At 47.3% G+C, this 11,376-nt stretch overlaps 1 pseudogene across 1 annotated transcript; it reads right to left on the reverse strand.

The window, feature by feature from the left end:
* Positions 1-684: 684 nt before the first annotated feature.
* Positions 685-11,367, reverse strand: LOC311118590 (transforming acidic coiled-coil-containing protein 2-like; annotated as a pseudogene). Its single transcript, XR_014615670.1, has 5 exons — positions 10,268-11,367; positions 9,591-10,015; positions 1,622-1,682; positions 1,240-1,462; positions 685-734 (listed from the first exon to the last, which is right to left on the reverse strand). The product of XR_014615670.1 is annotated as a transforming acidic coiled-coil-containing protein 2-like (transcript).
* Positions 11,368-11,376: the final 9 nt, after the last annotated feature.

Raw genomic sequence — 11,376 nt, forward strand, 5'->3', positions numbered from 1 at the left:
AGATGATATATATATATATATAGAGAGAGAGAGAGAGACAGAGAGAGAGAGAGAGAGAGAGAGAGAGAGAGAGAGCGAGAGAGAGAGAGAGAGAGAGAGAGAAACATACAGGAAGAGTCAGAAACACAAGCCCACATATTTTCTTTGATCATCAGAAGAAACTAAAGTATACAAAGACAGTCAGTCTCAGTCTCAAGGACAGTTAGTCTCAAGGACAGTCAGTCTCAGTCTCAAGGACAGTTAGTCTCAAGGACAGTCAGTCTCAGTCTCAAGGACAGTTAGTCTCAAGGACAGTCAGTCTCAGTCTCAAGGACAGTTAGTCTCAAGGATAGTCAGTCTCAGTCTTAAGGACAGTTAGTCTCAAGGACAGTCAGTCTCAAACTCAAGGACAGTCAGTCTCAAAGATAGTCAGTCCCAAGGACAGTCAGTCTCAAAGACAGTCAGTCTCAGTCTCAAGGACAGACAGTCTCAAGGACAGTTTGTCTCAATGACAGTCCGTCTAAATGACAGTCAGTCTCAAGGACAGTCATTCTCAAGGACATTCAGTCTCAAGAGCAAACATATAGACCTAAGTAACCAGTATAAAATCTTCATAGATCACGATCATAATTTGAGCTAGTTTCAGTTCTATCTTCCTACCCCTTCTTATCTGACTGACAGCACAGACTGTGGATAGATACTCACCGGCGAAGAGGGGCCGATCTTCTCCATGTACTCAATCTCATAGTCTGGCACTGAGGGAGACAACAGAATAGGCAGAGTTAAGAGACACAAGTACGAGAGAATGAAAGAGAGACAGAAGAAGATAGGAATAGGAGAGGAGGAAGAACAGAGATGGTGAGAGACAGAACGAGAGAAGAGAGGAAGGGAGAAGAGAGAGATGAAAGAGGAGGGAGAACAGGAGGGAATCAGATACTCTGGGCTGGACTGGACTGGTGGGACAGTCTGTCTGTCTATCTGTAATAATATGACCCAGTTTAAACCCAGTCAGGCAGAGACAGCCTCTGGGTAGGGTGGCTCTCCTCTACTCTTCTAGGGGTCAGGGTTTAGTAAAGGACTGGGCTGGATAGCTAGCTGCATGGGCTCACTGCCAAATAGAAATCAATAAATGGGGGTGCACACATATGGATGACATCACATCCTGTACATGGATACATTAACTTTTGACCTGAAATTGTCCAATGATGACTATTTATTGTAATATGTATTTTTTAAACACACGCACACAAACACACTCACCTCGATTGTTCTCGTTGACGAAGGCTGTGAGGTCAGATGGCTGCGGGAAATCCTCCTGGGGCTCAGAGGTTAGCTCCGCCTCCATGGATGCCCACATGTGATTGGCTGAGGAAGCAAGCTTCTCTTTATGATTGGAGGAAGAGGCCAGCTTCTCCTCGTCTGTGGCGTGGTCGTCCTGTAGCGGGGGGATAGGAGGCTGGGCTTCATCTACTGGGGTGGGCTCCTGGAGAAGAGGAAGGATATTGCTGGTTTATTTACAATGTCCCCGTTTATCACATAAATTGAGTCTGTGTGTGTTTGAAAGTGTGTGTGTGTATGTGTGTGTGTGTGTGTGTGTGTGTGCGTGCGTGTGTGTGTGGTACGTGAGAGAGGACTGACTGACTTGTGATAATGGATCAGACGTGGGCGACCTCTTTGGGGACCTCTTGACTCTGAAAGTGTTACTGGAAGGAGAGAGAGAGAGACTGGATGATCAGGAATCACTGAACACAACATGTCATCCCTGGCAGAGACTTAATCAATCAATTAAATCAATCAATACTTAATCAATACATCAATTATATTATATATCTTATTAACAACTTCCCAGGAGAGGTACGTTTCAGATGATTATTCTCTCTTATATTGTTGTAGCTTTAGATACATGTCATTCATGGGCGGCAGGTAGCTTAGTGGTTAAGAGCATTGTGCCAGTAATCGAAAGGTCGCTGGTTCTAATCCCCGAGCTGTCGATGTGCCCTTGAGCAAGGCACTTAACCCTAATTGCTCCTGTAAGTCGCTCTGGATAAGAGCGTCTGCTAAATGACTCGAATGTAAATGTAAATTCACAATACAGTGGGAATTTTTGAAAAAGCAATGGTTTTCATGAAATGTGTTTAGCAACATCATCTGTGTACAGTATAGCAAGACTGCATCAAACCTTAAAAAGCTTAATACTCACAAGTTGTTGGATTGAACTGATAATACATTTTTAAGATGATATTTAACATCACTAGTTTAGAGTAGGGTACATTATGTTAATGAAACTAGAACTACAGGAAGTCAATTAGGAGTTTGAGGTTTGATTGCTTCTGGCCCAATAAGTGTTTTAGTGGTATGATTCACATGATGGTATAGACTAGGGTGCAGACTCCAATGGTAATTCCTTGCAGGGTTGGGGTCAATTCCAGTCAATTCTGAAAGTAATTCCAATTCCAAATTCACATTTTTTGTATTCTTTTTTAGGTTAGTGTGTTAGGGCTGAAATGGGATTTAAACCCAAGCCTGACTCTTTGTTAGGTTAGTGTGTTAGGGCTGAAATGGGATTTGACCCCAAGCCTGATTCTTTGTTAGGTTAGTGTGTTAGGTCTGAAATGGGATTTGACCCCAAGCCTGACTCTTTGTTAGGTTAATGTGTTAGGACTGAAATGGTATTTGACCCCAAGCCTGATTCTATGTTAGGTTAGTGTGTTAGGGCTGAAATGGGTTTTGACCCCAAGCCTGACTCTTTGTTAGGTTAGTGTGCTAGGGCTGAAATGGGATTTGACCCCAAGCCTGATTCTTTGTTAAGTTAGTGTGTTAGGTCTGAAATGGGATTTAACTCCAAGCCTGACTCTTTGTTAGGTTAGTGTGTTAGGTCTGAAATGGGATTTGACCCCAAGCCTGATTCTTTGTTAGGTTAGTGTGTTATGGCTGAAATGGGATTTGACCCCAAGCCTGACTCTTTGTTAGGTTAATGTGTTAGGACTGAAATGGGATTTGACCCCAAGCCTGATTCTATGTTAGGTTAGTGTGTTAGGGCTGAAATGGGATTTGACCCCAAGCCTGACTCTTTGTTAGGTTAGTGTGTTAGGGCTGAAATGGGATTTGACCCCAAGCCTGACTCTTTGTTAGGTTAGTGTATTAGGGCTGAAATGGGATTTTACCCCAAGCCTGATTCTTTGTTAGGTTAGTGTATTAGGGCTGAAATGGGATTTGACCTCAAGCCTGATTCTTTGTTAGGTTAGTGTGTTAGGTCTGAAATGGGATATAACCCCAAGCCTGACTCTTTGTTAGGTTAGTGTGTTAGGGCTGAAATGGGATTTGACCCCAAGCCTGATTCTTTGTTAGGTTAGTGTGTTAGGTCTGAAATGGGATTTAACCCCAAGCCTGACTCTTTGTTAGGTTAGTGTGTTAGGTCTGAAATGGGATTTGACCCCAAGCCTGATTCTTTGTTAGGTTAGTGTGTTATGGCTGAAATGGGTTTTTAACCCCAAGCCTGACTCTTTGTTAGGTTAGTGTGTTAGGGCTGAAATGGAATATGACCCCAAGCCTGATTCTATGTTAAGTTAGTGTGTTAGGGCTGAAATGGGATTTGACCCCATGCCTGATTCTATGTTAAGTTAGTGTGTTAGGGCTGAAATGGGATTTGACCCCAAGCCTGATTCTATGTTAAGTTAGTGTGTTAGGGCTGAAATGGGATTTGACCCCAAGCCTGATTCTATGTTAAGTTAGTGTGTTAGGACTGAAATGGGATTTGACCCCAAGCCTGATTCTATGTTAAGTTAGTGTGTTAGGGCTGAAATGGGATTTTGACCCCAAGCCTGACTCTTTGTTAGGTTAGTGTGTTAGGGCTGAAATGGGATTTGACCCCAAGCCTGATTCTATGTTAAGTTAGTGTGTTAGGGCTGAAATGGGATTTTGACCCCAAGCCTGACTCTTTGTTAGGTTAGTGTGTTAGGGCTGAAATGGGATTTGACCCCAAGCCTGATTCTATGTTAAGTTAGTGTGTTAGGGCTGAAATGGGATTTTGACCCCAAGCCTGACTCTTTGTTAGGTTAGTGTGTTAGGGCTGAAATGGGATTTGACCCCAAGCCTGATTCTATGTTAAGTTAGTGTGTTAGGGCTGAAAGGGATTTTGACCCCAAGCCTGACTCTTTGTTAGGTTAGTGTGTTAGGGCTGAAATGGGATTTGACCCCAAGCCTGATTCTATGTTAAGTTAGTGTGTTAGGGCTTGTTAGAGTGGAAGCGCTATGACATGAAGGATCTAAACCCAGGTATCTGCAACCAACCTAGACCCCAGACATACTGCACCTCAGTCTGACCATGACTAACCTCTGTTGCCCTTCAATAGAGGAGGTGCTACCGTGTCAACTTTCTCTTTGAGAAGACAGGTTCCATTTATACGCCAGGATGTTCATGTCAGATATTGAAGCAGATGGGCTTCTGTGATTGGTTGATAGGCATGGTAGAGCTTCTCTAATGGGTTGATTTACATGGTAGAGCTTCTCTGATTGGTTGATTTACATGGTAGAGCTTCTCTGATTGGTAGTCTTTGTGTCACAGCTCTGTTAATAAGGAAGAGGATAGGGCTGCAAAATTCTGGAAACGTTCCCAAATTTCCCAGGTTTTCCAGAAATCCTGGTTGGAACATTCCCGGAATTTATGGGAAAACCTGAGAATTTTGGTCACGATGGAGCAACATGCTAATTCTGAGAGAAGAATGTTTAGAACATTATATTTTAGACTAAAATATTGTATAAAGAAATTAGTGGTGACCTGCATCCCTTACAGTACTAATGGTGACCTGCAGCCCTTACAGTACTAATGGTGACCTGCAGCCCTTACAGTACTAATGGTGACCTGCAGCTCTTACAGTACTAAGGGTGACCTGCAGCCCTTACAGTACTAATGGTGACCTGCAGCGCTTACAGTACTAATGGTGACCTGCAGCCCTTACAGTACTAATGGTGACCTGCAGCCCTTACAGTACTAATGGTGACCTGCAGCCCTTACAGTACTAATGGTGACCTGCAGCCCTTACAGTACTAATGGTGACCTGCAGCCCTTACAGTACTAATGGTGACCTGCAGCCCTTACAGTACTAATGGTGACCTGCAGCCCTTACAGTACTAATGGTGACCTGCAGCCCTTACAGTACTAATGGTGACCTGCAGCTCTTACAGTACTAATGGTGACCTGCAGCCCTTACAGTACTAATGGTGACCTGCAGCTCTTACAGTACTAATGGTGACCTGCAGCCCTTACAGTACTAATGGTGACCTGCAGCTCTTACAGTACTAATGGTGACCTGCAGCCCTTACAGTACTAATGGTGACCTGCAGCCCTTACAGTACTAATGGTGACCTGCAGCCCTTACAGTACTAATGGTGACCTGCATCCCTTACAGTACTAATGGTGACCTGCAGCCCTTACAGTACTAATGGTGACCTGCATCCCTTACAGTACTAATGGTGACCTGCAGCCCTTACAGTACTAATGGTGACCTGCAGCCCTTACAGTACTAATGGTGACCTGCAGCCCTTACAGTACTAATGGTGACCTGCAGCCCTTACAGTACTAATGGTGACCTGCGGCCCTTACAGTACTAATGGTGACCTGCAGCCCTTACAGTACTAATGGTGACCTGCATCCCTTACAGTACTAATGGTGACCTGCGGCCCTTACAGTACTAATGGTGACCTGCAGCCCTTACAGTACTAATGGTGACCTGCAGCTCTTACAGTACTAATGGTGACCTGCGGCCCTTACAGTACTAATGGTGACCTGCAGCCCTTACAGTACTAATGGTGACCTGCAGCCCTTACAGTACTAATGGTGACCTGCAGCCCTTACAGTACTAATGGTGACCTGCAGCTCTTACAGTACTAATGGTGACCTGCAGCCCTTACAGTACTAATGGTGACCTGCAGCCCTTACAGTACTAATGGTGACCTGCAGCCCTTACAGTACTAATGGTGACCTGCAGCCCACTGTACTAATGGTGACCTGCAGCTCTTACAGTACTAATGGTGACCTGCAGCCCTTACAGTACTAATGGTGACCTGCAGCCCTTACAGTACTAATGGTGACCTGCAGCCCTTACAGTACTAATGGTGACCTGCAGCCCACTGCACTAATGGTGACCTGCGGCCCTTACAATACTAATGGTGACCTGCGGCCCTTACAGTAATAATGGTGACCTGCAGCTCTTACAGTACCAATGGTGACCTGCAGCCCTTACAGTACTAATGGTGACCTGCAGCCCTTACAGTACTAATGGTGACATGCAGCCCTTACAGTACTAATGGTGACCAGCAGCCCTTACAGTACTAATGGTGACCTGCGGCCCTTACAGTACTAATGGTGACCTGCGGCCCTTACAGTACTAATGGTGACCTGCAGCCCTTACAGTACTAATGGTGACCTGCAGCCCTTACAGTACTAATGGTGACCTGCGGCCCTTACAGTACTAATGGTGACCTGCAGCCCTTACAGTACTAATGGTGACCTGCAGCCCTTACAGTACTAATGGTGACCTGCAGCCCTTACAGTACTAATGGTGACCTGCAGCCCTTACAGTACTAATGGTGACCTGCGTCCCTTACAGTACTAATGGTGACCTGTGGCCCTTACAGTACTAATGGTGACCTGCAGCCCTTACAGTACTAATGGTGACCTGCAGCCCTTACAGTACTAATGGTGACCTGCGTCCCTTACAGTACTAATGGTGACCTGCGGCCCTTACAGTAATAATGGTGACCTGCAGCCCTTACAGTACTAATGGTGACCTGCAGCTCTTACAGTACTAATGGTGACCTGCAGCCCTTACAGTACTAATGGTGACCTGCGTCCCTTACAGTACTAATGGTGACCTGTGGCCCTTACAGTACTAATGGTGACCTGCAGCCCTTACAGTACTAATGGTGACCTGCAGCCCTTACAGTACTAATGGTGACCTGCGTCCCTTACAGTACTAATGGTGACCTGCGGCCCTTACAGTAATAATGGTGACCTGCAGCCCTTACAGTACTAATGCTGACCTGCAGCTCTTACAGTACTAATGGTGACCTGCAGCCCTTACAGTACTAATGGTGACCTGCAGCTCTTACAGTACTAATGGTGACCTGCGGCCCTTACAGTACTAATGGTGACATGCAGCCCTTACAGTACTAATGGTGACCAGCAGCCCTTACAGTACTAATGGTGACCTGCGGCCCTTACAGTACTAATGGTGACCTGCGGCCCTTACAGTACTAATGGTGACCTGCAGCCCTTACAGTACTAATGGTGACCTGCGTCCCTTACAGTACTAATGGTGACCTGCAGCCCTTACAGTACTAATGGTGACCTGCGTCCCTTACAGTACTAATGGTGACCTGCGTCCCTTACAGTACTAATGGTGACCTGCGTCCCTTACAGTACTAATGGTGACCTGCAGCCCTTACAGTACTAATGGTGACCTGCAGCTCTTACAGTACTAATGGTGACCTGCAGCCCTTACAGTACTAATGGTGACCTGCATCCCTTACAGTACTAATGGTGACCTGCGGCCCTTACAGTACTAATGGTGACCTGCAGCCCTTACAGTACTAATGGTGACCTGCATCCCTTACAGTACTAATGGTGATCTGCAGCTCTTACAGTACTAATGGTGACCTGCAGCCCTTACAGTACTAATGGTGACCTGCAGCCCTTACAGTACTAATGGTGACCTGCAGCCCTTACAGTACTAATGGTGACCTGCAGCCCTTACAGTACTAATGGTGACCTGCAGCCCTTACAGTACTAATGGTGACCTGCATCCCTTACAGTACTAATGGTGACCTGCAGCCCTTACAGTACTAATGGTGACCTGCGGCCCTTACAGTACTAATGGTGACCTGCAGCCCTTACAGTACTAATGGTGACCTGCGGCTCTTACAGTACTAATGGTGACCTGCAGCCCACTGTACTAATGGTGACCTGCAGCTCTTACAGTACTAATGGTGACCTGCAGCCCTTACAGTACTAATGGTGACCTGCAGCCCTTACAGTACTAATGGTGACCTGCAGCCCTTACAGTACTAATGGTGACCTGCAGCCCTTACAGTACTAATGGTGACCTGCAGCCCTTACAGTACTAATGGTGACCTGCAGCCCTTACAGTACTAATGGTGACCTGCAGCCCTTACAGTACTAATGGTGACCTGCAGCTCTTACAGTACTAATGGTGACCTGCAGCCCTTACAGTACTAATGGTGACCTGCAGCCCTTACAGTACTAATGGTGACCTGCAGCCCTTACAGTACTAATGGTGACCTGCAGCTCTTACAGTACTAATGGTGACCTGCAGCCCTTACAGTACTAATGGTGACCTGCAGCCCTTACAGTACTAATGGTGACCTGCAGCCCACTGTACTAATGGTGACCTGCAGCCCTTACAGTACTAATGGTGACCTGCAGCTCTTACAGTACTAATGGTGACCTGCAGCCCTTACAGTACTAATGGTGACCTGCAGCCCTTACAGTACTAATGGTGACCTGCAGCCCACTGTACTAATGGTGACCTGCAGCCCTTACAGTACTAATGGTGACCTGCAGCCCACTGTATTAATGGTGACCTGCAGCCCTTACAGTACTAATGGTGACCTGCAGCCCTTACAGTACTAATGGTGACCTGCAGCCCTTACAGTACTAATGGTGACCTGCAGCTCTTACAGTACTAATGGTGACCTGCAGCCCTTACAGTACTAATGGTGACCTGCAGCCCTTACAGTACTAATGGTGACCTGCAGCCCTTACAGTACTAATGGTGACCTGCAGCCCTTACAGTACTAATGGTGACCTGCATGCCTTACAGTACTAATGGTGACCTGCGGCCCTTACAGTACTAATGGTGACCTGCAGCCCTTACAATACTAATGGTGACCTGCAGCCCTTACAGTACTAATGGTGACCTGCACCCCTTACAGTACTAATGGTGACCTGCAGCCCTTACAGTACTAATGGTGACCTGCGGCCCTTACAGTACTAATGGTGACCTGCAGCCCTTACAATACTAATGGTGACCTGCAGCCCTTACAGTACTAATGGTGACCTGCAGCCCTTACAGTACTCTCTCTCTCTCTCTCTCTCTCTCTCTCTCTCTCTCCATCCCTCCTGCTATCTTCGTGGATGTGTAAGTCCCAGGTTGGATATAGATGTGAAAACACGCAGATAATATGACAAGAGAGAGTGAGATATGTCTGTTTGTGTGTTAGAGAGTACACAAACACACATATCTCATTCTCTCTTGTCATATTATCTGCGTGTTTTCACATCTATATCCAACCTGGGACTTACACACACACACACACACACACACACACACACACACACACACACACACACACACACACACACATGAACACACACACACACACACACACACGCACAGCTATCTGGTGGCCTGGCTGGTCAAGCAGTAATGCCGCAGCCTCAACGCCGCAGTCTCCGGCACACATGCCTACGGTGTCGGTTTGAATCCGGTTTGCTGCCCTCTCTCTATCCTTACCCACCTTTTCATGCTCTCTATCTCTCTGTTCGATAAGGTCAGGGAAGAAAAAAAAAATATTTTTTTAAACCAACTTACGATTTGATAGGTTTCTTCTTCGTTTTGGATGGTTTGTTCTGGTTGTGGTCCTCCAGCTCACTAACATTATCATTATCATTATCAACCTCATTGTCATTGGCCGACACCTCAAAGGAGGCGGAGCCTGAGGCAGCCGTGGGCGGAGACGCAGCCATACTATTGGAGGAGGACTTGAAGGCAGCAGACTCGTCGAAGGTGTCAGAGTCGAATCTATGGGAGGGTTTGTTCAGCTCGGGAGAGATAGGGATCTCGCTGTTGGTGCCGAACGGGTTGAAGTTAGGGTCGTCCCACTGGGTGGGGTCGAAGTTATAGGAGGCCTTAGGGACGGGGATGTCATCATCATCGGGGACGGTGGCGTTGTCTAGGGGTTCCGATGGGAGCTGGACGGCCTTCTTCAGGCCCATCCTGGGCTTCCTTAGAGGCATCTGATAATAATAATAATGATTATTATTATTGTTGTCATTAGAATATATAATAAACATAATCATAATAATAATGACATGAATACAATTATTATTATGAATAATAATTATAATAACTTGTATTATTTTAAGTGCTTTTCAAAAACACCACCCAGTCACTTTACAAAGTCAGCAAGATGATCAGGCTAAAAAATTACACGTTGAAATCAGCAAGAGTAAAAAACGTACGATTTTGCAACCCTACGACAGACTAACCTTGGAGCCTGGTTTCCTGCCCAGCTTCTTGGGTGGTGGAGAGGCCTTAGGAGGCTCCTCGAGGGTCTCCTCAGAATAGTCAAACTCCAGTCTGACCGCCCCTGAGGTGCGAATAGGGGGGCTGGTAGGGGGACGAGCTGATTCCTCAGTGGAGACAGGAGGAGGGTTAGGGTTAGAGACAGGCGTGACAGTTTTGGGAGCAATGGACGCAGCGCCTCCTTTCCTAACCAATGGGGGGGAGTTAGCGACTCCTTTCCTAACCAACGGGGGGGAGTTAGCGACTCCTTTCCTTCCCAGTGGGGGGGAGTTAGCGACTTTACTACCTCCGGTGTTGAATGGGTCGATGTCCTCAAAGTTGTCTGGGTCCCATTTGTAGGCCCCACTAGGGGGGATGGGAGAGGAGCCCTCGCTGGCTGGGATGGGGGTATCCTCCTGTCGGAGGGGTATGGAAATGGCCTGGGACGGAATTGGAGTAGGGGCTGGGATTGGTTGGTTATCTGTCTCTGGGCTAGTGTGATTGGTCTCTTCAATGAGAGGGGCGGGGCTTTCCACGCGTGGCTTCCTGGTTCTGCGGAGCGTGCCTCCTGGACTGGGCGTGGCCGAGGCAGGGGCCAGAGTCTGCTGTGGCTCCTCCTACTTCCTTGTCCTCAGAGTCCAATAGGGGGCTAGCTGTTCTGGCACTCTTCTTCAGCTCTGGTGTGGTACCAGAGGATGGAGGTTGGGGGCTCTCTGGGTTAGAGCTCTGCCTGAGGAGAGGCTTCTTTTTCAGAGAGCCGCCAGGGCGGAGAGGCCCCTTCTTGGAGGGGTCTGCGGAGGGTCCCTGGAGCACTCTCAGTACCACCGTCGATACTGAAGGATTCAGCTAAGGGACGGGAGTCTCCGATTGAAATGGAAGATCCTCCGCCGTCTAGGGGGTCGGAGCCGTCTAGCTCCCCAGCCTGGAGGCTCAGAGAGCGGGTTAGAGTTGATCGGCTCTGGGCCTCTGCAGCTGCAGCAGCAGCTATGAGCTGGTCTAGGTTATAGGCTCCGCTAGCGGCAATGGGCTTGTCCTCGTCGAAGACTATGGACAGGGAGCTACCGTGGTGACCTTTAGCCTCTGACCCGGGTTT

This window comes from Coregonus lavaretus, assembly GCF_964263955.1.
Source record: "Coregonus lavaretus genome assembly, contig: HAP1_SCAFFOLD_9961, whole genome shotgun sequence".
Lineage (NCBI taxonomy): Eukaryota > Metazoa > Chordata > Actinopteri > Salmoniformes > Salmonidae > Coregonus > Coregonus lavaretus.